Source organism: Asterias amurensis, chromosome 5 (genome assembly GCF_032118995.1).
Source record: "Asterias amurensis chromosome 5, ASM3211899v1".
Lineage (NCBI taxonomy): Eukaryota > Metazoa > Echinodermata > Asteroidea > Forcipulatida > Asteriidae > Asterias > Asterias amurensis.
The window spans coordinates 23527499-23550979 of NC_092652.1; the positions used below are offsets into that span (position 1 = coordinate 23527499).

A 23481-nucleotide genomic window follows, 5' to 3' on the forward strand; every position below is an offset into this window, starting at 1 on the left:
AAGATTTTATTCTGGGAAGGAGGGGGTACAAATTCATCCGCTCTTGTCCATTCTAAATACCGGTGAGTTTGTTTGTGTCATGATTTTACATCACCATTAGGCATGCTAGCTAGGGGGGATTGTATCAGTTTTAAATTGCCCATAATTGAACATGGGCCTGTCCAAACATGCTCGATTTTCTCTCCCGTAGGTGTAGAATGACGATCATTAAAACTATATGTTGCCCGACTACACATTTGTAGTAACTTGCCCACGAAACTGTGCAAGCATCATTAGGCCTTTTACCCTTTAACTGAGTGTGAACTGAATGCTGTGCACTAACTGTTAACGGGACTGTGGTAAAGGTGGTATTGCCGTCATATTGCTCTGTAATTGGGCAAGAGTGTGCTAGGTCAAAGGTTAAGTCATTATCCACACTGAGTTGCATGTAAGTGTCTATATATTTGCACCGATGGGAAAAGTTTCCACAACTGCCTGGCTGAGTGTGGTGGAAATAGTTGCAGAAGACCTCGGGAAGTTCTAAGAATTAGTTTGTTTTCTAGATAATTTTTATTTATTTAGTTTATTTGTTTTGACCAGTTTTCAAGTTAATGAATCGCACTTAGTTGCGGTCCAGTTGCGGTCGTAATAATAATAATAGTTGATATTTATATAACACTTTATACACCCGAAGGCTGTCTCAAAGTGCTGAAACATGTACAAACAGTTTTTCCTGCAAGGCTCGTTGGACTAGGTTTTTAAATTATGAGATCTACTCTTTTTACATAGCACCATGTAGTTTATTAGTGCTGTGGCGTAATATGCCGGCAATTCAGCCAGCAACACTGGGACAAACCCCTTTTCTTTTCGATATTAGTGCACTTGGTTCTTTAATGCGTGTTACACAACACACAGGACCAACTTCTTTACGTCCCATCCGAAGGACGAAGCAATGGTTTAAAGTGACTTGCTTTTTAAGGACACAAGTGTCACGGCTGGGGATTCGAACCCACACTCGTGCTCTTAACCGCTCGGCCACAAAACTTTTTGTGGATTTTCCCAAAAAATTTGAGCCCTGCTTTACTTTACCATGGTTAGCCAGTGGGACGGGAGTTGGCTGAACCATTTCACTTTCCACGTTTCACAGGTTTGTTATTTTATATAAGTTGTGATACACGAAGTGTGGGCCTTGGACAAAACTGTTTACCGAAAGTGTCCACTGGCTTTAACTTACCCTCAAGAAATTTTAGTCACCCAGATTTTAAACATGTATTGTAAATTGTATGATCTATTCAATTCAATAGGCCTACATTCTAATTGTAGCAGTCACAAATTCACAACCAGTTTAATAATTGGTTTTAAAATGAAGTTCAACCCTTACATAATGTACTCAAAAATAAAACACCAGTTTTCAAGGCTATAGGTATTCAGAACTGGAAAATGAAGAATTATTAGCGTTTTAAGCTAAGAAGGCTGCACATTTTCTAATAGCCCAACCCACAGGGCAAGTTCATTTAGTATTTATTTACATGCTAGTTTTAGTAGCATTTATTTTTACAAGACATTGTATGCTGGGCTAGTGTTGAGGGTGAGCCCTTGAGGTGATAAATTCAACATTGACTTGAGATTTTTATTCCGTTTTAAAATGGATTTTTTTTTTTTTTAAATTTGTTTAACATTCCTGGGAGGGGGTTTATCGTATCAGCATGGGCTAGTTATTTCCTTAGCCCATCCTCTATGATTCGTCTTTAAAGGCACTGGACACTATATTGGTAATTACTAGGACTAAATAAATGTTGGCATAAAAACATACTTGGTTGTAACATAGAGGAAGGACAGAGGAGTGGAGCTACGGAGAGCTGTTGATAGTTTTAAAAAAATTGTGAAAAACGGCCCCCTCTGAATTAGTAAGGTGGTTTTTGAGGAAGAGGTAATATTATCTCACTCAAATATTAAAAGACTTAAGGCCAGAAGTCTTTCTTAGGCATCAGAAAGCATACAAATTTGTGCAACAAGGGTGTTTTTTTGTTGCATTATTTTCTTGCAACTTCAATGACCAATTGAGTCAAAATTTTCACAGATGTTTTATTTTATTCACATATTGGGATACACAAAGCGAGAATACTGGTCGTTGACATTAATTGGTAGTGTACCAAAGGCGTCCTTCGCCTTTAAGATGCCAAACAAAATGGCAATGCACTTATGGCTATTGGCTACGGCTGGGCACAATGCACAGCCCTTAATAGCTGCGGCTACGGCTACATCGTATAGGCCTACAGCCTTTGCAGTAATGCATAATGAATGATGATGTAGGGAAAAAAAGACTAAATTTGCCAGAATGTTAATTTATTAATTCTCCCCACAATTGTGATACTCTGACACAGTCTGAGTCTGATAGTCGCGCATTGTTAATAGTTTGGGAGATTTGGGCGAGTGGCATTCACTTCCTGCTTAGGTGGTTTACTTGTTCCCTTTTCAACACAACTTCAACCCGGATTTAATTGTGCAGGCCTACCAAACAACAAATGGCATAATACAAACGTAGTGACACACTCCAGGACCTCGGTAATTATTGTTGTTGTTTACCCTGAAGTCTATAGAGCAAGGATGCCCTCACTGTATACTGTGAATTTAAAACGGCAGAGTTTCACCCATGATTTCAGATTCCACATTGGGAGAAAAATAACAGGGCTCGAAATTAACACTGGAAGGCAGGGCCAAGGCCAGTGGTGTTAGCGTTAAACTTAAATGATTAAGGGTACGTTCAGACGTGGGGTTAAACTAGTCCTTAATCCAAAAGTGCTAAACCAACCCTGCGTGGGAACGCAATATTCTGGTCCGCGAGGGTTAGTTTGACCCACTGAGCTGGGCTAAACTAAACCAAAAAATTGGTGGACTAGGCTAACTTAGCCCAGGTTTTACGACCCCCCCCCCCCCCCCCCCCCGCTGGGAACCGCTGCGAGGCCCAGTAAACCATCGTTGGAACGCAACTGACCTGCTACTTCCGGTCTATTTTAGCCCAAATGACCGCGGCAACAAAGGTGACGTCATTCCACGTGTATGGATGGATCGGCAGCGAGTATTGGGTGGTGTCTGCATGAATCGATGGAGCTAAACTATAATATCTCCTTGCGTCTCTCCGCTACCTTCCCTTTATGTTACCATTAAGTGTTGGGGCCCCGGTATTCCCCTTCGCCGAAAATGTTTGAAATGGACGTCGCACGAAAACAAGTTCTCATTTTTAGTAGCACTATTTAGTTTTTAAATTCACTTCTTCTGTGCGCAACACTACTTTATGCTTTGAAGAAAGTGGCATCTAATCACAGCTAAGCTACACACACGGGATCGACAATTAAGACCAAAGTTTGGGTTCGAAAACTAGGTTGCATCTGGTTCCTGTCCTCAACAACTTTACGTAACAGTTATACTAGTACCAGACAAATGTTGAATTGAAAAACAATTTTTAACGTAACATGAGAATGTGTGTAGGCTACGACTTCTAAATGACTAAATTGTGATATATTTACAAAAGTTCACACTCGAAAATAATTTGAAGCTTTCAACAACAACGTGTAAATGTTTCGTTCATCGAGGGCAGTGCGGAACGGAAACTTTTCAACGGGCACAATAGAATTGCGTTTGTGCTGGGGCCAAGCAAGGATATGAAGTGATTTTGCCGTCTTTAAAGATGGAATACATGATGACCATGAGGTTTGTAGAGACGATAGCGGATCGAAACCCTGTGGAAAACGCATGGACAATGTAACAAACCGAACCAGCAATGGTAAGGTTCGCCGATGCATGACCCAATAATCAGCATCGTGGGCTAGTTTAGTCCGCTTGACCAGAATAAACTCACTGTGTGAACGCAAGCCAATTTTGGACTAAGTCATGTTAATCTTTTGGACACCCGCGGTGCTCAGATTAAGGACTAGTTTAACCCCATGTCTGAACATACCCTAAGACAAAACTTTTAATTTAAAGGCACTGGACACCTTTGGTGATTGTCAAACACCAGGCTTCTCACTTGGTGTACTACCTCCATGATCTCAACATGGAGGTAAAAATGATCTCAACAAGTGCATAAAATAACAAACCTTTGAAAATTTAAGCTCAATATTGGTCGTTGAAGTTGTGAGATAATAATGGGGAAAAAAAAAACAGCCTTGTCTCACTCACACAAAGTTGTGTGCTTTCAGAATTACCAGAAGGTAAATGAAATCCTCTCAAGTCTTTGTTCAACAAACAGCTCAAATGTGAAACTGTTAGCTGGTTTTGTTACTTATTATCTGTTCAAGTAACGCTTTGAGGAGGTACACATAAAACCTGTACAAGCCCCTGGTTCCCCTAATTCAATCCTGAAATAGATGCCAGCATGTACCCTTCTCCATGTACTACTGTAGTCCATTTATTGATTTGAAAGTATAGTACGTGTATGCTACAGCAGCTACACAGTTTCGTTTCATGGTCATCGGCAAATGACCATGAAATGAGTCTAAGGCCGAACACCTTAGGGGGGTAGGGTGCGCTTCAAATTCTGAAGGTTCAATCCATGGTTCAATAAACTGGAGTCTTCGTAAAAACAGGTTATGATACATGTGGTGTGTGACTGTGTGTAATGTGGCAGTTAGTTTATAAAATGTGAATCTACACTAAAATAAAAAGTTTTCTAGACTACTAGTGTGTGCACAATGTATTTTTATGGAGGAGGCTCAGTTTTTGTACAAAAATAGTTTGTCTTGTAGCAGATGATTGTTGTGGCTCAATTGTTTTCTTTGTTTGAACCCAATCTATACAAACAATCCTATCCAGTCAATTTCCCTTGTGGATTATATGCAGACAATTGTCTGTTGTTAATTTCACACCTTTCTGTTTCCTACCCCATTTTCTTTCACAATTTTTAAAGGGAAGGTACACGTTTGGTAATTACTTAAAACAAGTATTAACTTAAAAACTTACTTGGTATCGAGCATTGGAGAGCTGTTGAAAAACCATTGTGGGAAACGACTCCCTGTGAAGTAACATAGTTTTTGAGAAAGAGGTAATTTCTCACTAAAATAATAAAAGACTTTGCCTTGTATTCCTATCTGAAAGCACACAAATTCGTCCCACAAGGTTTTTTGTCTTTCATCTTTTTCTCGCAATTTCGATGACCAATTGAGCCCAAATTTTTAGAGGCTTGTTATTTTATGGTTCTAATGGGATACACCTAGTGAGAACACTAGTCTTTGACAATTACCAAACGTGTACCTTCCCTTCCTTTACCCTATACCCTAACCCTATTCCTAAGCAGACACAACAAGGTGTTTTCAGAAGTTAGGGATGTCCTAACCAACATAGGGTTGTCAAAACATAGGGGTGCTGGAACAGTGTCAAAAATGTATAGAGCAGTCCTGAGCAGTGGTCCTGGGATCCAATTGCCTTTGTGAAGTATTGGCCCAAGTACATGTTTGTGTCAAGGTCTGAAAGATGAAAGCCTCTTTATTACAAAATTTGTTGTTTGGACTTACAATTTAGAAAGGAATTAGCATGTTTGGACAACCACTGGTGACCAAAATGTTTGGCCACTTGAGCGCGAATCACACTTTGTTACAGTGTACATAACAGCACACATGTTAATCACAGGCAAATGGGTTTTGAACACTTACCTTGGAGATTTTATTTGAGAGCAAAATGGTAAAATTTATTTACTTGTTGAATTCTCTTTGATGATATACATGTAGTAACAAGTCATTCCAAAGATCAGTCAGTTAAAATGTCCAAGTTATTGATTTCACGAGAGTGTGAACTGACAGCTCAATGTTTTTTTGTTCCCCAATACTTTGCCATTTTGAATCTTTCTACTCCATTTTGAAAGGATTACATGTAGTAGCGGCAATCCAATGTTTTCTTTACCGCCTATGGCGAATCAAACCGTTCTTTTTTTCCAGCCATTGTAAACTTGTATATTTATTGGTTTATTTCATAAAAACATTACAAAGAAATGAACAGTATGACAACCGATATGGTTGAATTTACCGATATGGTGAATTGCTAAGCAATTCAACCATATCAGTTGTCATTCTGTTCATTTCTTTGTAATGTTTTTATGAAATAAACCAATAAATATACAAGTTTACAATGGCTGGAAAAAAAGAAAAACTTGACTATAGACGGTAAACGCTGAGAAAACTACCGGTTTTTTTCCCTTCATATTTAAAGGCCATTGTGTTTGGGCTTAGAACAGGATGCATTTTCATATGGGATCCTTTGATCTTACTCTATGCTTTGATTGATCTCAACGCAAGTCTGATCATAGAGCAAGGACAGATTACTCACCTATGGTATGGAGAAACTCCATGCCTATAGATCATAGAGTTATATATAAGAACTAGAGGGCGCACTGGCCTATATACGCGTTCCGGCATGCGCGCAGGCGGCCATTTTCTAAGTTGACAAAACTGGCATCTCACAGCGTGTGTTTGTGCGGCCGTTGAAAAAACAGCATCGCGTGAGCGTTCAATAAAAAAAACCTCAAACGTTTATTTCATATTCAACGCGCGTGCAGAATGACGCGCTTGTCATCTTGTGGTCCCGTGGCGTTTGTGCACGAAGCATCACTCGTGCGCCCTCTAGTTCTTATATATAACTCTATGCTATAGATAGACCTTTGCCATGATCCCTCCATCTTGGTCATGATCCTCATATATCAAATAACAATAGTACATGCTAATAACCATTTTGCAAATAGGAACCAGATTATTTTGTTCTTCCAGCCTCGGTTTGGTTACATTGATATCAATGGGAGAAATTCGAGATGGCTGCAACATAGGTCTATTGTATATTAAATTTTTAAATTTGGTCTTCGAGTTCAATGTGAATTTTAAAATATAAAATTTCGTGGGTGAGTTTGTGAGATTTACAAAATGTATGACATCTTGGTCTCACTTATGCCTCTTCTTTGTCTTGTAAGATAGTGTGAGTTAACTCACTTACTTTTTTAAAGGAGGAAGGGATACGAGTGCAGTCGAAGACTCACCATGGTAAGGAAAGGGTTTTACATCTGTAAATTCCATAAAGTCCATATTTTTACTACACTGTAAGTTATTAGCTCAAGGCCTGTCTGACCTCCATTTCTAGGCCAACCTGACCTCTGTAAATTTCTAGGCTGCCCTGGCCTCCAATGCTATGCGTTTTTGGACCTTATTTGTGAGAATTGGTGTTTGGAACAAACTGCTGGTCAACAGAGGGATATTTGTTCCACCCAGTTCCATTCTAAACAGGACCATGCGATACATTTTCAGATCTAACATTCGTGAAAATTGGTCTTTGGAGTTAAATAAAAACTGAAGTCTTTTGTTACAAGATGTTGGAATTTTTAGATGAATGTTTTAATTAAACAAACAAACTGCTTGTCAACAGAGAGCCATTTGTTCCACCCTAGGCCTACATGTATATGATTCAGTTTTGAAATGCAAGGGCACCAAGCAATTTTCCTATCACCACCCTATGAGGAAATTGTAAATTTATACTGGGGCCTTTCAAAATTCAAGGGCACCAAGGCAATGACCAGGGGCATGGAGTCATCGCCTTCATTGCCTCCGTGGAGTATCAGGCCTGCCACTCAGTACCATTTCGAGCAGGACCATGTGACACATTTTCAGATTTAATATTTGTGACAAATGGTCTTTGGAGTATGATTTATAAAACCATAGTCTTTTACAAGATATTGGAATTTTGAGATGAATGTTTTAGTTAAACAAACCATGTCAACAGAGGGCCATTTGTTCCACTCCGTCTATGTGCTTTGATTTTGAAAGTCAAGGGCACCAAGCAAGTTTCCTATTACCACCCTTTGAGGAAATTTCTACTGGGGCCTTTCAAGGGCACAAAGGCAATGACTGGGGGCATGGAGGCAATCGCCTCCGTGAAGTATCAGGCCTACCCCCCAGAAACAATTTCCGAGCAGGACCTTGCCATATATTTTCAGATCTAGTATTCGTGAAAGTTGGTGTTTGGAGTCTGATAAAACAGTTACATAGTCTTTTACAAGATGTTGGAATTTTGGGATGAGTATTTTATGTAAAAAAAACAAACAAACTGCTGATCAGCAAAGTTTCATTGTCTTAAAATTCTTGTTCCACTCCGTACCATGTTAATTCCAAACGCCCATTGTTTGACTCTGGCTACGTATCCTGGTCTATGTTAATTTAAGGCTACATAATCGCTCTTATCGATGTCTAGATTTTCTAAATCTTTTCTGCAAATGTAACGATGATACGATGATTTCATGCAAGACTATACTATTTATAAATAGACGAGCTTGGCTGATAGCTTATCTACCTCTGCTGTGTGTGTTTTGTTCATATTAAGGGGAATTCGAGCTTGATATTGTGTACAGTGTATTTAACTTCCTAGATTTATGTAACTTGAATTGGCTGGAGTCCTTGCCCTATTGTTGGGTAGGGTAATGTACTTTACTTCACATCGACCAGAAAAGTACATTTCAAAATGTTACCTTTTTTGTTTACAGCGTATTTATTGAGAATATATAAACTAGGTGCAACCATGGAGGTAGAACTAGACAACATAGGGTGCGTTCGTTTAGCTTCCCTGGGTCGACCCCGGTGTGTGGCGTTTTTTTTCTTTCTTCCAGGACGAACGTGGGTAACTATCTGCACACGTTCGTCCTAAAAAAAAAAATAACGTCACACACCGGGGTCGACCCAGGGAAGCTAAACGAACGCACCCTATTGCAAGTCTGTATTCAAACTTATGGATTCAAGGTCGGTCCCAACTATGAATTTACATTTGTGTTGGTTGTTCTGTTTCTTCAAATACTTTTGTTTCTTGAGAAAGACTTATCTATCTATTTATTATTATTATTATAATAGTTTTTTTTCTCTTAAACAAACCCTCAAAAAGCTGGGTATTTTAGATTTAAAAGGTTGAACAAAAGCAGGCACTGAAAAAGTTGTTGCGTCACTCATCAAAGCAAGTAATATAGTTCCCCTAAAAGATCACTTAGCATTTCACTGTGCGAACCATGAAGCATGGTGTAATCGACAAGCACACCCATGTCAAACTACTAGGCACCCTCAAAAAGTAACGATGTCAGTGACTGGGCAGCGGGACCAGTATAGTTTTGGGTAATACCTATAGTTTGCCAACTTTTTCACTGGTCCTTGACATGTAGGGCACGTCAGTTTGAAACCAGTTAAAGGCAGTGGACACTTTTGGTAATTGTCAAAGACCAGTCTTCTCACTTGCTGTATCTCAACATATGCAGAAAATAACAAACCTGTGAAACTTTGAGCTCAATCGGTCATCGAAGTTGCGAGATAATAATAAAAGAAAAAACATCCCTTGTCACACGAATGTTTGTGTGCTTTCAGATGCTTAATTTCGAGACCTCAAGTTCTGAATCTAAGGTCTCGAAATCAAATTCGTGGAAAATTACTTCTTTCTCAAAAAATACTCCACTTCAGAGGGAGCCTTTTCTCACAGTGTTTTATACTACCAACCTCTCCCCAACTCTCTCCCCTCTCCCCATACTACCAACCTCTCCCCATTACTCGTTACCAAGTAAGTTTTTATGCTAAGAATTATTTTGAGTAATTACCAATACTGTCCACTGCCTTTAATTTAGCTTTTTGAAGCAATGAACTTCATGTAGTGGTAGCCAGCTGAACCACTTTAATTTTGACTGGTCCTCCTTAGAAGATACTGGCATTTGGCTGGTGGACCACTGCTGACGTTGAACAAGTGAATGGACCACTGTCAATGCTGAAAAAGTGATCGCTGACAATACTAATTCATACTGTGACTATGACTGCCTGTCAAAATAATAAAGACATATTGGGGATCCTTGAAATTCCCTTATCTTGCTGTAAGGGTGTCTCAAGAGTGCTATAAAAACAAACTGGAACATTTGTATGGAGTAAGAAAGTGATTTTATGGAATGTCTAGCTTGTTGATAGAAAGTTGCCCCCCCCCACCCTTCACAGCAACTTTGAATAATATTATGTTGAATAGTGGTTTCTTCTATTAGCGCTCAGATCTGTCACTCTGTGATGCTCAGTGTGCTCCAACATTATTATTTATCCCCAGTCACTGGACCATTTATTCAATTCCTTAAAAACCGTCTCAGCTCAGCTCATTCAGCACCCAGTCCCTTCCCTCCTCACAGGTACCCATTTACCCCCAGAGTGAAGAAAAGCAAAGTTAAAAGTGTCTTGCTCAGTGTCGTGATCGAGATTCGAACCCACATCCCGATGACTTGGCCGTTAGAACTTGAGTCCACTGCACTAATCTGCTCAGCCACGACACGCCAGCAAGATACACATTTTTTTAAATTTTTCATAAGTAAGCAGCGATTAAGTTGGCACCAGTGATAAGTTGGCACCAGTGATTTAAGTTTTTTGCTAGCATGCCCAAAACAGGATAAGACTGGTTTTTTTTTTAATTCAACATCTTTGTCTCAAGCTCAAAGGAACGAACATTCAAATGTTTTTAACTTCACAATTTATACCACTCAGTTGTACAACACTTCCTTAATTGTTCTTATCTCTGATGCCCACGGCTGAGAGGTCTACAGAATTTAAACCACGTGGTATTTACACAAATAATGATGTTACACAAGATGGGAGGTAGTATTACACAATAGACATGGACAGGGAGTGCTCCTTGTCCAACCACCCAGCCATTCCATCCAGAGAGAATGGACTCCTAACCACGGGGAGTGCATCTTCAGTCCAGACATGGTTGAAAATTGTAGGAGGGTTGCATGAGGCAGCTGTTGCTAGATTGGGGTGACATGTTTTCTTATCAAATGTTATACTTGTATTTAAGTTGCTTTCAAGCTTAGCAATGTTGTAGTGTAGCATCTGCAGCCTCCCTCCTGCTTAGACTCTGTCTGCTTGTTTTCAACATAAACTGACGGAGCATCAAACAAGCCATAGCCCCAACTTTTACAGTGATTTTTAAAAAGGACATAATTAGTGACCTTTTTGTGACTGGCTCCAATCTCTTGCATCACTTTATTAAAGTAATATCTTTCCAGCAATACCATTGTCTTAGTACCAACTCTAGAAGATGATATTTTCATAAAACTGTTCAGCATGAAAAAGTACCACAGAAGAGTCTTGTTAAGCTGAAATTAATTACCACCCCCCCCCCCCAAAAAAAAAAGTAAGGAATGTGTCAAGCAGTATTTTGTCTTCTGGGAACTAGACTTGTGGCAATCTGGAGCGTAATTACTGTGTCTAGCGGCTTTGGATGGTGAAGGGATGGAGAAGTTCCCTTGGAGCCTTGATAATGGGATTTGACAAAAAAAAATTATTGGGTCATGAACAATTATGAGCACCTGACCGAGCACAATTGAAGTTAAGCTCAAAGAATGCAATTCCCTTTCATGGGTTTATTTTGATGACATTGAACATGTTGAGTCCTGTTCAAGTTATGTTCTGTTTACAAACTTTTCTGTTTAGTTTGTGCTTTATGGTACGTCCCGGACCTAAACCAGCCCCAAACATTATCTTGAGGATTATGGGGTTATGAGATATTGCATCGTGAGCACCAGTGTAAATTGTTCACTTTGCGGGGTAACACCATGCGGTTGTAGAACAAATGACAATGACTACACAGTAAAGTACACTCTTGTGGTGTTTCCCGCAAACCTAATACATCTTTTGAGGAAGTGTTAACAAAATTAATAATATTATTATTGATCATGTGATTTATCTCAACCCAGGCCCCCCTATTTATTTTTTTTTACTTATTTTTTGTTCGACAGCGAACCTCTTTAAAACTAAAAAACTCTTACACAATATTCCAGCCTCTATCAGAATAAAACTTCATTTCCCATCACACAACCCTGCTGTCCTAACTCCGTCAACCTGTCAATGTCAAACCTACAACGAACTCTAGGCCAGAGCTGAGATTTGCATCCGCTCGCTTAACTAGTAGAGGGTTTCCTCCTTTTAAATTCCTCGCCTTTGCCATCCTTTTTATCTTCACCACTTAATTCTGATTAGCAACCCCGGGCCATTGTTTGTAAATAACTTTGATTGGCTGTAAGTTTCCAACTTTTATTCTGGATGCCTTTCCATAATTCCTTGCTCCTTTTTTTTGCTATAAAAGTTTGTGTTTGTGCTTGTTTAAATGCCTCTGTCAAAGGTCCGGTTTTGATCGAAAGCTGAGGCTATCTCACCTACTAGTTTTATAAAGGGACTAAATTTGTACAGGGCCAGTAAAAAAAGATTTGGCTTAAAAAAGGATGATGGCAGGGATGATCAACTTTGACAAATATTTTTACTTGGTCGAAGGACAGGGCATTTTTTCTTGGTTAATTTGGGATAAGGCCCCCGAAAAGAACTGAGCAGCCGATTTCACAAAACACTAGGATTGATTGATCGTCCTAGCTTAGGATGGGTTCAATGGGTCCTAACGTCCAGGATACAGATCTTTACTCGTCCTATTCAGCACCCAGTCCCTTCCCTCCTCACAGGTACCCATTTACCCCCAGAGTGAAGAAAAGCATGAAGTTAAAAGTGTCTTGCTCAGTGTCGTGATTGGGATTCGAACCCACATCCCGATGACTTAGCCAATAGAACTTGAGTCCACTGCACTAATCCGCTCAGCCACGACACGCCACAAGATACACATTTCTTTAAACTTTTCATAAGTAAGCAGCGTTCGGCACCAGTGATTTTCGTTTTTTACTAGCATGCCCAAAACAGGATGAGACTGGTGTTTTTTTTTTTTTAATTAAACATCTTTGTCTCAAGCTCAAACGAATGAACTTTCAAATGTTTTAACTTCACAATTTATACCACTCACTTTTACAACACTTCCTTAATTGTTCTTATCTCTGATGCCCACGCCTGAGAGGTCTAAAGATTTAAACCATGTGGTATTTACACAAATAATGATGTTACACAAGATGGGAGCTAGTATTACACAATAGACATGGACAGGGAGTGCTCCTTGTCCAACCACCCAGCCATTCCATCCAGAGAGAATGGACTCCTAACCACGGGAGTGCATCTTCTGTCCAGACATGGTTGAAAATTGGAGGAGGGTTGCATGAGGCAGCTGTTGCTAGAATGGGGAGACATGTTTTCTTATCAAATGTTATACTTGTATTTAAGTTGCTTTCAAGCTTAGCAATGTTGTAGTGTAGCATCTGCAGCCTCCCTCCTGCTTAGACTCTGTCTGCTTGTTTTCAACATAAACTGACGGAGCGTCAAACAAGCCATAGCCCCAACTTTTACTGTGATTTTTAAAAAAGACATAATTAGTGACCTTTTTGTGACTGGCTCCAATCTCTTGCATCACTTTATTAAAGTAATATCTTTCGAGCAATACCATTGTCTTAGTACCAACTCTAGAAGATGATATTTTCATAAAACTCTTCAGCATGAAAAAGTACCACAGAAGAGTCTTGTTAAGCAGAAATTAATTACCACCCCCCCCCCAAAAAAAAAATAAAAAAGTTAGGAATGTGTCAAGCAGTATTTTGTCTTCTGGGAACTACATGTAGACTTGTGGCAATCTGGAGCATAATTACTGTGTCTAGCGGCTTTGGATGGTGAAGGGATGGAGAAGTTCCCTTGGAGCCTTGATAATGGGATTTGACAAAAACAAATTTTTGGGTCATGAACAATTATGAGCACCTGACCGAGCACAATTGAAGTTAAGCTCAAAGAATGCGATTCCCTTTCATGGGTTTATTTTGATGACATTGAACATGTTGAGTCCTGTTCAAGTTATGTTCTGTTTACAAACTTTTCTGTTTAGTTTGTGCTTTATGGTACGTTCCCTACAGACATGTTGGCGGACCTAAACCAGCCCCAAACATTATCTTGAGGATTATGGGGTTATGAGATATTGCATCGTGAGCACCAGTGTAAATTGTTCACTTTGCGGGGTAACACCATGCGGTTGTAGAACAAATGACAATGACTACACAGTAAAGTACACTCTTGTGGTGTTTCCCGCAAACCTAATACATCTTTTGAGGAAGTGTTAACAAAATTAATAATATTATTATTGATCATGTGATTTATCTCAACCCAGGCCCCCCTATTTATTTTTTTTTACTTATTTTTTGTTCGACAGCGAACCTCTTTAAAACTAAAAAACTCTTACACAATATTCCAGCCTCTATCAGAATAAAACTTCATTTCCCATCACACAACCCTGCTGTCCTAACTCCGTCAACCTGTCAATGTCAAACCTACAACGAACTCTAGGCCAGAGCTGAGATTTGCGTCCGCTCGCTTAACTAGTAGAGGGTTTCCTCCTTTTAAATTTCTCGCCTTTGCCATCCTTTTTATCTTCACCACTTAATTCTGATTAGCCACCCCATTGTTTGTGAATAGCTTTGATTGGCTGTAAGTTTCCAACTTTTGTTCTGGATGCCTTTCCATAATTCCTTGCTCTTTTTTTTGCTATAAAAGTTTGTGTTTGTGCTTGTTTAAATGCCTCTGTCAAAGGTCCGGTTTTGATCGAAAGCTGAGGCTATCTCACCTACTAGTTTTATAAAGGGACTAAATTTGTACAGGGCCAGTAAAAAAAGATTTGGCTTAAAAAAGGATGATGGCAGGGATGATCAACTTTGACAAATATTTTTACTTGGTCGAAGGACAGGGCATTTTTTCTTGGTTAATTTGGGATATGGCCCCCGAAAAGAACTGAGCAGCCGATTTCACAAAACACTAGGATTGATTGATCGTCCTAACTTTCTTAGGATGGGTTCAATGGGTCCTAACGTCCAGGATACAGATCTTTACTCGTCCTAAGCCCAAAGTTTAACCCTAAGTTTGGATGAGTTTGGTGAACTGAAATCCACATTATAAAGAACCAGGCCTGGTACTGACCATTATAGCTCCATGGTGTGACCATGGAGGTAGCCATTATTTGCTATAATGAATTTCTATTGGAGTGACCTTCTTTTCTGTGAAGCCAGTATTGACTTTTCAACTTACACAAGCCCCCCATCAATATAGGAGTGTATGTAGTTTTCCACTAGCTTGTTTTCAGCCTAGTCATTTATATAATGTTTAACTGGACTGGACATGTTATATGATGTCAGAAGACCCTTGGTATGGGTGGACATTAGGAACATGTAAGAAGAACAAATACAACCTTGAAGGTTTATTGTTGTTGCTTACACAAGGGGATCATGCACCCCAAAATCATGTGGCCTTTTATAACATGCAATTTTAGCTGCTGAATAGCTGAGGAACCCTGTATCTAACTTTTGACCACAAGGGACTTTAGTCCAGGTAGGGTGATTAGGAACATGTAAGAAGAACAAATACAACCTTGAAGGTTTATTGTTGTTGCTTACACAAGGGGATCATGCACCCCAAAATCATGTGGCCTTTTATAACATGCAATTTTAGCTGCTGAATAGCTGAGGAACCCTGTATCTAACCTTTGACCACAAGGGACTTTAGTCCAGGTAGGGTGATTCTTGGTTTATTGCTCAAGGGCAAACATTGATTTGGAGAGAGACAAATGATGCTGGAGGTAGCCCCATGAATTGCAATCCATGCTACTTTGCATAAACAATATGTTGGAACTAGGAAAGGTGATAAACAGTAGTTATGCAAACCAATTTGCTCTGGCACCCCCAATGGAGCTAATCTGGCCCTGTGCCTTGTGGTGGGGGACTTGTTAATTAGCCATTCCTGACTGGCATCCACCTGTCCTTACAAAACTCCTTGATCCAAGTAGATAAATAAACAAGGGTTCACCAGTAGTGTACTTGATGGTAGAAGCTTTCTCTCCTTGGGCACTGTTTATTGTCAGTAGCTGGAGATGTGGTGAATCTAGAGGAAGTCGTTGGGCCATGGTTCACTTGGCAAAGAGTAAACTCAATTTAAAGGCAGTGGACACTATTGGTAATTGTCAAAGACTAGCCTTCACAGTTGGTGTATCTCAACATATGCGTAAAATGACAAACCTGTGAAAATTTGAGCTCAATTGGTCATCGAAGTTGCGAGATAATAATGAAAGAAAAAACACCCTTGTCATACGAAGTTGTGTGCGTTTAGATTCTAAATCTGAGGTCTCGAAATCAAATTCGTGGAAAATTACTTCTTTCTCGAAAACTATGGCACTTCAGAGGGAGCCGTTTCTCACAATGTTTTATACCATCAACCTCTCCCCATTACTCGTCACCTGCAAGAAAGGTTTTATGCTAATAATTATTTTGAGTAATTACAAATAGTGTCCACTGCCTTTAAAACTCTCTAGGTTATCATTTAATTTGTGCATGATTCGTGTATGAATACTTTTAAATTTTGACTTTCCATCCTCTTTCTGTGATAAGGATGGAAATTTGACATACTCAGTTCAATTCAAAGAGGAACATTTTATATAAGTTAAGAAGTTTTTATGTTTGTGCGTCTGTCTGCTGAAAAAAAAACCTTTCTTATAAATTTTTGTTTTCTTCTGAAATCATGCTGGTTGATCTACTTCTCTATTTAAAGACACTGGACACTATTGGTAATTACTCAAAATAATCATTAGCAAAAAACCTTACTTGGTAACAAGTAATGGGGAAAGAAGTAATTTTCCCACAAATTTGATTTCGAGACCACAGATTTAGAATTTGAGGTCTTGAAATCAAGCACCCAACTTCGTGAAAGCACGCAACTTCGTGTGACAAGGTTTTTTTTTCTTCATTATTATCTTGCAGTTTTGACGACCAATTGAGCTCACATTTTCACAGGTTTGTTATATTATGCATATGTTGAAATGAGTGAGAAGACTGGTCTTTGACAGTTACCAATAGTGTCCACTGTCTAAAAGGAACATGAGACAAATACTATGCCACAGATCCCTTGCCTTGGCAGGATAGTCCAATCTTAAAGCCCATTGACTTGTCTTATGACCTCCAGAGAGAAGTGTGTTTACACAGAGGTATGTCTAAATAAAACAACGACCTTGGTCACTGGCCCTCTTAACATGTTACATGTACAAGCAATCAATCTTTATTGGTTACCAGTTGTAAAATGATATGTAACAGTTTGTAAGGTGACTGGTAAAATAGAGCAAATTATGTGGACGTGATGTTCTTATGGATTAAAGTGACATATCTTTACTGAACTTTAAAATTTTGTTGTTTTAACCTGAATAGTGCTACTGTTTGACCAACAAAGAAAGCTGGGTAGTCCCTTTTGTCCACTGGGCAAATGCTTGTTTAAAAAATGCTTGTAAAAGGCAGTGGACACTATTGGTAATTACTCAAAATAATTATCATCATTAAACCTTTCTAGATTACGAGTAATGGGGAGAGGTTGTTGATGGTATAAAACATTGTGAGAAACAGCTCCCTCTGAAGTGACGTAGTTTTCGAGAAAGAAGTAATTTTCCACGAATTTGATTTCGAGACCTCAAGTTTAGAATTTAAGGGCCGAAATCAAGCATCAGAAAGCACACAATTTCGTGTGACAATGGTGTTTTTTTCTTTCATTATTATCTCACAAATTTGACGACCGATTGAGCTCAAATTTTCACAGGTTAGTTATTTTATGCAAATGTTGAGATACACCAACAGTGAAGGCTAGTCTTTGACAATTACCAATAGTGTCCACTGTCTTTAAAAAACCCTAGAACCAGTCCAAATTCTCCCTAGGGGTCCGGCTGGCTATTTCAGTATTGGACAGCATCTGTCTGAAATATGGACTATTGAAAAAAAGCTGATGGACTAGTAAAATGTCAAGCTAACTGGTCCAGACCTGCTGGCTGGATACTGAAAAAGGGGAAAGGCGATAATGCCCTGTATCATCACCCACTAGTGTTGAATTTTGATCTACACAGAGCATGCCGGTTTGTGAACCTGGTAAATTAAGAAGTTTTATTTGTTCTCCCATTGTTCGGACACCATTGATGGGAAGTTCGTCTAAACAAACAAACAAACAAACAAACTTAAAAAGACTTATGATTGGTTTTATTCATCAACCAATAGGTGTAATTCCCTAAGGCCCTGTTCGCATTGGACTCAATTTGGGTAGACTAAACCGAGCAAATGGGTAACTTACCCATTTTAAAGCCGTGTTCGCATTGGACTAACGTTTTACCGAGACAGTGGTTAACATTCCAAAATGGAAAACTTACCAGCGTCCGCACTTGGATTTATTTGACTCGGGTAAACTAACCAAGACTGTGGGTAAACTAACCGAGCTGGCCCCCTGTGTGACATTGAATAGTGCGATAATCACGAAAATATTATTCTTCCATGACAAAACATGTCAGCTTCTTCGGGCCACGGACAGATGGGAGATTTAATCGAGTCATCGCGTCCGCATTGGACTTTCTGGCTCGGTTAAACTGACCTGGTCAATCTTCCTGGGCACCTTTGGCTCGGTTTAAGTACCGATTCGGGTCGGGTAAGTTACCTGGGAGGAAAACTTCCTGGGCTGTTCGCATTGGACTTAAAATGGGTAAGTTACCCATTGGCTCAGTTAGTTTACCCAAATTAAGTCCAATGCGAACAGGGCTTTTAACCAATGTGAAAAGCCGAGGATGTTTCCCTCCCAGGTAACTGACCCAACCCATGAGTGCCTGGTTGAATTATCAGGTTAGTTCAAAGGTTCTTAGTCCAATGCGAACACGGCTTTTAGTCATCACAGGTCTTGTTTCCTTGGCTCTGAATTGCTGTTTTTCCTGTTTCCATGTATTTTATTGGCAATCATAATAAATGCAAATAGGTTTTTTATTTTGTTTTAACTTCATCCTCAAAAGTCCTTGGGCAAAATTTGTGATAAGCAATCAACAGAGATTGTAATGTTATATAAAAATAAACTTTGTTGTGGTTCCCAATTTTTTTTTTTTTTTTTACTTCTTATCTGAACATCTGAAGTGCAATACATTTTTGATAGCAAATAAAATTCCTGATTCCCGATTGGTATTGCTCTGGAGTGTTTGCTGACGATATCACAAGAGAAACCTTGTAAGGCCAAGAAAGCCAAAAACATGTTGAGCGTCCCTGCCCGCTTCCTTTTTGGAGGCCGCATCCTTTTTGGAGGCCGCATCCTTTTTCTTATTCGTTCCTTTTTTCTTTTTCTTTTTTTAAGGAAATTTTTTGTATAATAACTGATATCAAATCTAAAGAACACAAAGGTAAAACCATATGGAACATCCCATATTGCAGAGTCGGGCTTTCAAAACCATTAAAAGTATGGAAGCAGGCTTCATACCAGAAAGCTTTCGAGCGCGCATTCTTTCACGCTCACAATCTTTTACGCTCGCAATCTTTCGCCCTCGCAATCTTTCACGCTTTGTGCTCCAAGCTTTCACGCTATGCGCTCTAAGTTCAGGGTTTTTTTTCAACAGCCTATCACATCCCTTTTGATCTAAATTTTGGAAAAAATCCCTGCCGGTTGTATATTATAAAAACATGTTAGGCGGCCATTGTGTTTTTTCCAAAAAGGCAGAACGCTAAACATGTTTGTTTTTTCATCTGGCCTCATTTGTTTGGCTGTCAACTGTTCTACCATATTCAACTTCATGTACTCAAAAGGGTTAAGGTAAACACTCTCATACACACACTATTTGTATGTACTTGAAAAATCCTACTGAAGTGAACCTGGTTTGGGGGTTCCGCCCCCTTTGGTGCTTAGCCTGGACCCCAAAGAGTTTGAGGTTTATGAGTTTGTTCGCGTTTGATGGCAATAAACTTATAAAACAGACCTTAAGAGGTCATTCTATGCTCGTGTTACTGTTTAATGATGGTACAGGATGGTTTTTTGAAGAGGTGTATTTAAGCTTTTTATAATGCATGCGACAGCTTTCATGGCATGCATATGATTTTAGGAAATTCTCTTCTTGTAGGATCATTGTGGGAGTGGTTTGGTCTAGCCATCTAATGACAATTTATTTCTATAAAATCATTACCCATTTGTAGGTCATTTCTCTTATCCAGTGCACTTTCACACTGTTAACATCTAGGTCCATATTCAATGGGTTGTAGTTGCACGTTTCAGTCATAGGCTACCTCAGGGTTTTACCATTTACCCCTACTTCAAAGCAGGGGTGGCTATTCCCCCGGGGTATGCCTATTTGCTGTGGTAGAGCAGGGGTAAATCAATCCAAGTGTAAAAAGGGGCGGCCGTTTTATCCCCAGGGTTGCCGAGGGAGTAGTGAAAAAAGGGTGTAATATTGTTGATTTAGAACTATTTGGTGGAAATGTTTGAGGAAAAAAGCATTTTTTGTGTAACACAAAGCCAAATGTCCACGGATTTACACTAAACTTACAAGGTTTGAAGATAATGGTGGTAGAAAGCTTCCCTTAAAATATTACTTGCTGTGGTGCTGTAGTTTTTGAGGACTTTCGTAAGAAATATAAATTGATTAAAGATCAACTGTATGACTCATAAAAACACTGAAGATCCTAGGTGAGGTAGACAGCTATAGATTGCTTGGTACATGTGTTTGTGTGGGTACCTAATGTGGTATTCCAATTTATGTACAAGTATTCTAACACACCTCTCATGTCTTCTTGCAATATATATGTACTCCCCCACCCCACCTCCCCCCCAAAAAAAAAAAAACACCCTTGGTCAGGGTCAAAGTTTAAATGAGATTTACAGTCAAGGTGAAGATTTCTAGGAACAGTAGAATCAACATTGGACAATGTACTATTGTAAGAGATGCTCTGTTTGGTCTACCACCTTAAGCTGTAAATTCCACAGCATGGAGTCTACCTAAGTTTTGAGTTTTGTATTGTCAACATTCAACTTAGCGGCTTTTTGTTTCACAATTTGTGTTGCTCATTGTTTTGTCTCTCATCAGAATCATGGATATGTGAAAATGTTTAGTAACAGAAGATCAGGTCCCAATTTCATAAAGCTGTTTTTGAGCACATAATTCCTCACGAAGCAATGCCATGAAATTGGGCCTAGCTCTATATTAAAGGGACCTGGGATTGGATCCTTGGATCGGGCGAGTTGGTCTTTAAAAAGCATTTGGAACTGTCTGTTATATATAATGCAATGGTAAAATTTTGACTCCACAAAATGGCTGACTGTGTTAGTTCGCGATGTAAAAGGAAAACCATGCAATTTCGAGGCATGTTTGTGTGGATCATGATAATCACATCTTTCTAACCGTATGCATTTGCATAACAAGCGGTTTCAAACATTTTTCAAAGACCAACTCGCCCGATCAAAGGCAACGTGTCCCTTCTAAGGTTCAGAGTTACAATTTTTGAGGGTGGGATTGAAGGATTTGATGAGTGGTTGGAACACATGGTTTTACAATCAATGGTAACAACAAGATGACCTTCTTGGGGCGCCCCGAGTCCAAGTTGGGACTACCTGGCTGTGCATCAAGCAAGGACATGCACTACACATGTACAATATGTAGTTGCCAATGAGTTAGTAAGATGATGGTTGAGGGTGGGGGCGGGGCAAGCATTTAAAAGTCTGTATTAGTACTCACCCAGGCCACCCCACCAGTTAAGTACAGTCTGGATGTTTATGTAGGCCAATATATTTTTTCTGATATACTTTTTGAAAAGTGCACCTTGGGTTCTGTTATGTGCGTTACACGACAGTACCCGACACTGGACATTTGGCTTTACGTCCAATCCAAAGGATGCAGTGATAACGGTTCAGTGTCTTGCTTAAGGTCTTAAGTGTCACGACCAGGACTCTAACTCACACTCTGCTAGTCAGAAACACCAAAGGTTAAGTCGAGTGTTCTTATCCGCTCGGCCACGTCTTGCCAACTCGACTTGATTGTCGACGAGGTAAAAGGAAAACCACGCAATTTCGAGTGATACTTGTGTGGATCATTAAATTCTACTTTTAAAATATCTTTCTAATCATACGCATTTTTGAACAAACGGTTACAAATGCTTTTCAAAGACCAACTCGACCGATCCAAGGCAACGTGTTCCTTTAAGTGCAGCGTCCTCCCTCAAACAATGATCTTCTGGCTACAAAACACCTGAGGACCAGTTGAACTTCACTCTTAGTAGTCCGTCTGGTTAGTTCAGTGTTGAAAACCATCCCTGTTTAGTGGACTTGTGAAAAGTTTGATGGACTAGTGAAAAAATGACAAGCTATAACTGGCCCTGCTGGCTAGAAACCTGATGTGTATGCACCATATAAACATTTAGGGCTTGACATTAACATTGGACAGCTGACCTAAGGGGGGGGGGGGCAGTGGTTGAAGCATTGGGTCAGTCAACCCACTGGACAAGTCTGGTGGTCTGGTGTTTTTGTTTAAAACCTTGATGTTTGAAGCTTTGCATGGTCTGAACATGGAGGTAGAAATGGGATAAGAATAAACTCTAAAAAATAGTTAACTTGCTGGGCACAACCATGCGTATTTTCTCTTTTGAGGGAGTGTTGGCTCTGAAAAGAGCCGGTTTGGTCTCGACATTTAGAACAGTGTAGGGCCTACACAAGTACTCTGCTCTTCTATAGGAGGAAAAAAAAACAGAAACAAAGCAGAAACAAAAAACTCAAAGACTTTTGTTGAGTATTGAAGACTAATTATCTTTAATTCAAAATGAGTTGGTAAATGTCAAATGGTGCCAGAGCTATCAGTATAAACAATGTAGCGTTCCACCTGATTTGGTTCGATCAGTATTTGACAGGAAATATGAAGGAAGTAGTTGTGGTTTAATTGTTCCTTTAAACTAATCTCTTAAAGTATTGTTGTGTTACTTGGAGGATGTTTGTTGTTGGGATTGGGCGGAAAGGGGGGGGGGGGGTGATAATAGGGTTACGTGACACCCCAAGAAAGTTCAGGCGTGTCAAGCAGAAGTTCAGTAGTGTAGGTATAAATAAACAAACACTACTTCAAAATTTCCCATTGGGTGGTTCAACTAAGGTGCAAATCGTAGAGCACAAACCTTTGTTGAACTTTGTTTCTAGGTTTGGCAGTCTTCCCACTGTTCAACGGTTTTGTAAAAGAAGTTGTAGTGAGATTTATATGGTTGAATCCCCTAGTCTCAAGATTTCTTCATGTCATTAACAGATTTATAGCCTTTTATGCATATGTTTATAGCAGGCAAATGGTACAAAATTAAAGTATAACAATCATGAAACAATGGGAAGACTGCCAAACCTAGAAAGAAAGTTCAAAAATTGTTTCCTAGTATTGCCACCCCGGGAGCTGTACCCTACATAATTCATATTAAGTAGGGATGCTTTTGAACGATGCTCGACCACATGGTGAGAATTTACACTGGTCCAGGGGTGCTTCAACTAGCTTTTGACAAGCAACTTATAAATTGGTGGAACATTATCACATTGTGACTAAGAGATCAAACTGCATGACAGTTTTTACAAGTTTAAAACATCAAAATGTAAGTAGACATCGGTGCTTGTTAAGGAAGAATGTTGACTGACTGTATTATCATTCAAGCGAAAGAGGCTTTAACATGTAGTCTCATATTATTTTCAAAACCTAAATAACGACCATGCAGAACATCACGCCCCCTTCCCCCCGAGGTCCTCACTTTTGAGATTGGACGCTCAGTCGACAAACATTTCC

The 23481-nt window shown here is 39.5% G+C and overlaps 1 protein-coding gene across 2 annotated transcripts in view; it reads left to right on the plus strand.

Moving 5' to 3' along the window:
• The window catches only part of LOC139936905 (cubilin-like), a 96275-nt gene that overhangs the window by 931 nt on the left and 71863 nt on the right, over positions 1-23481 (plus strand). The window lies entirely within an intron of this gene.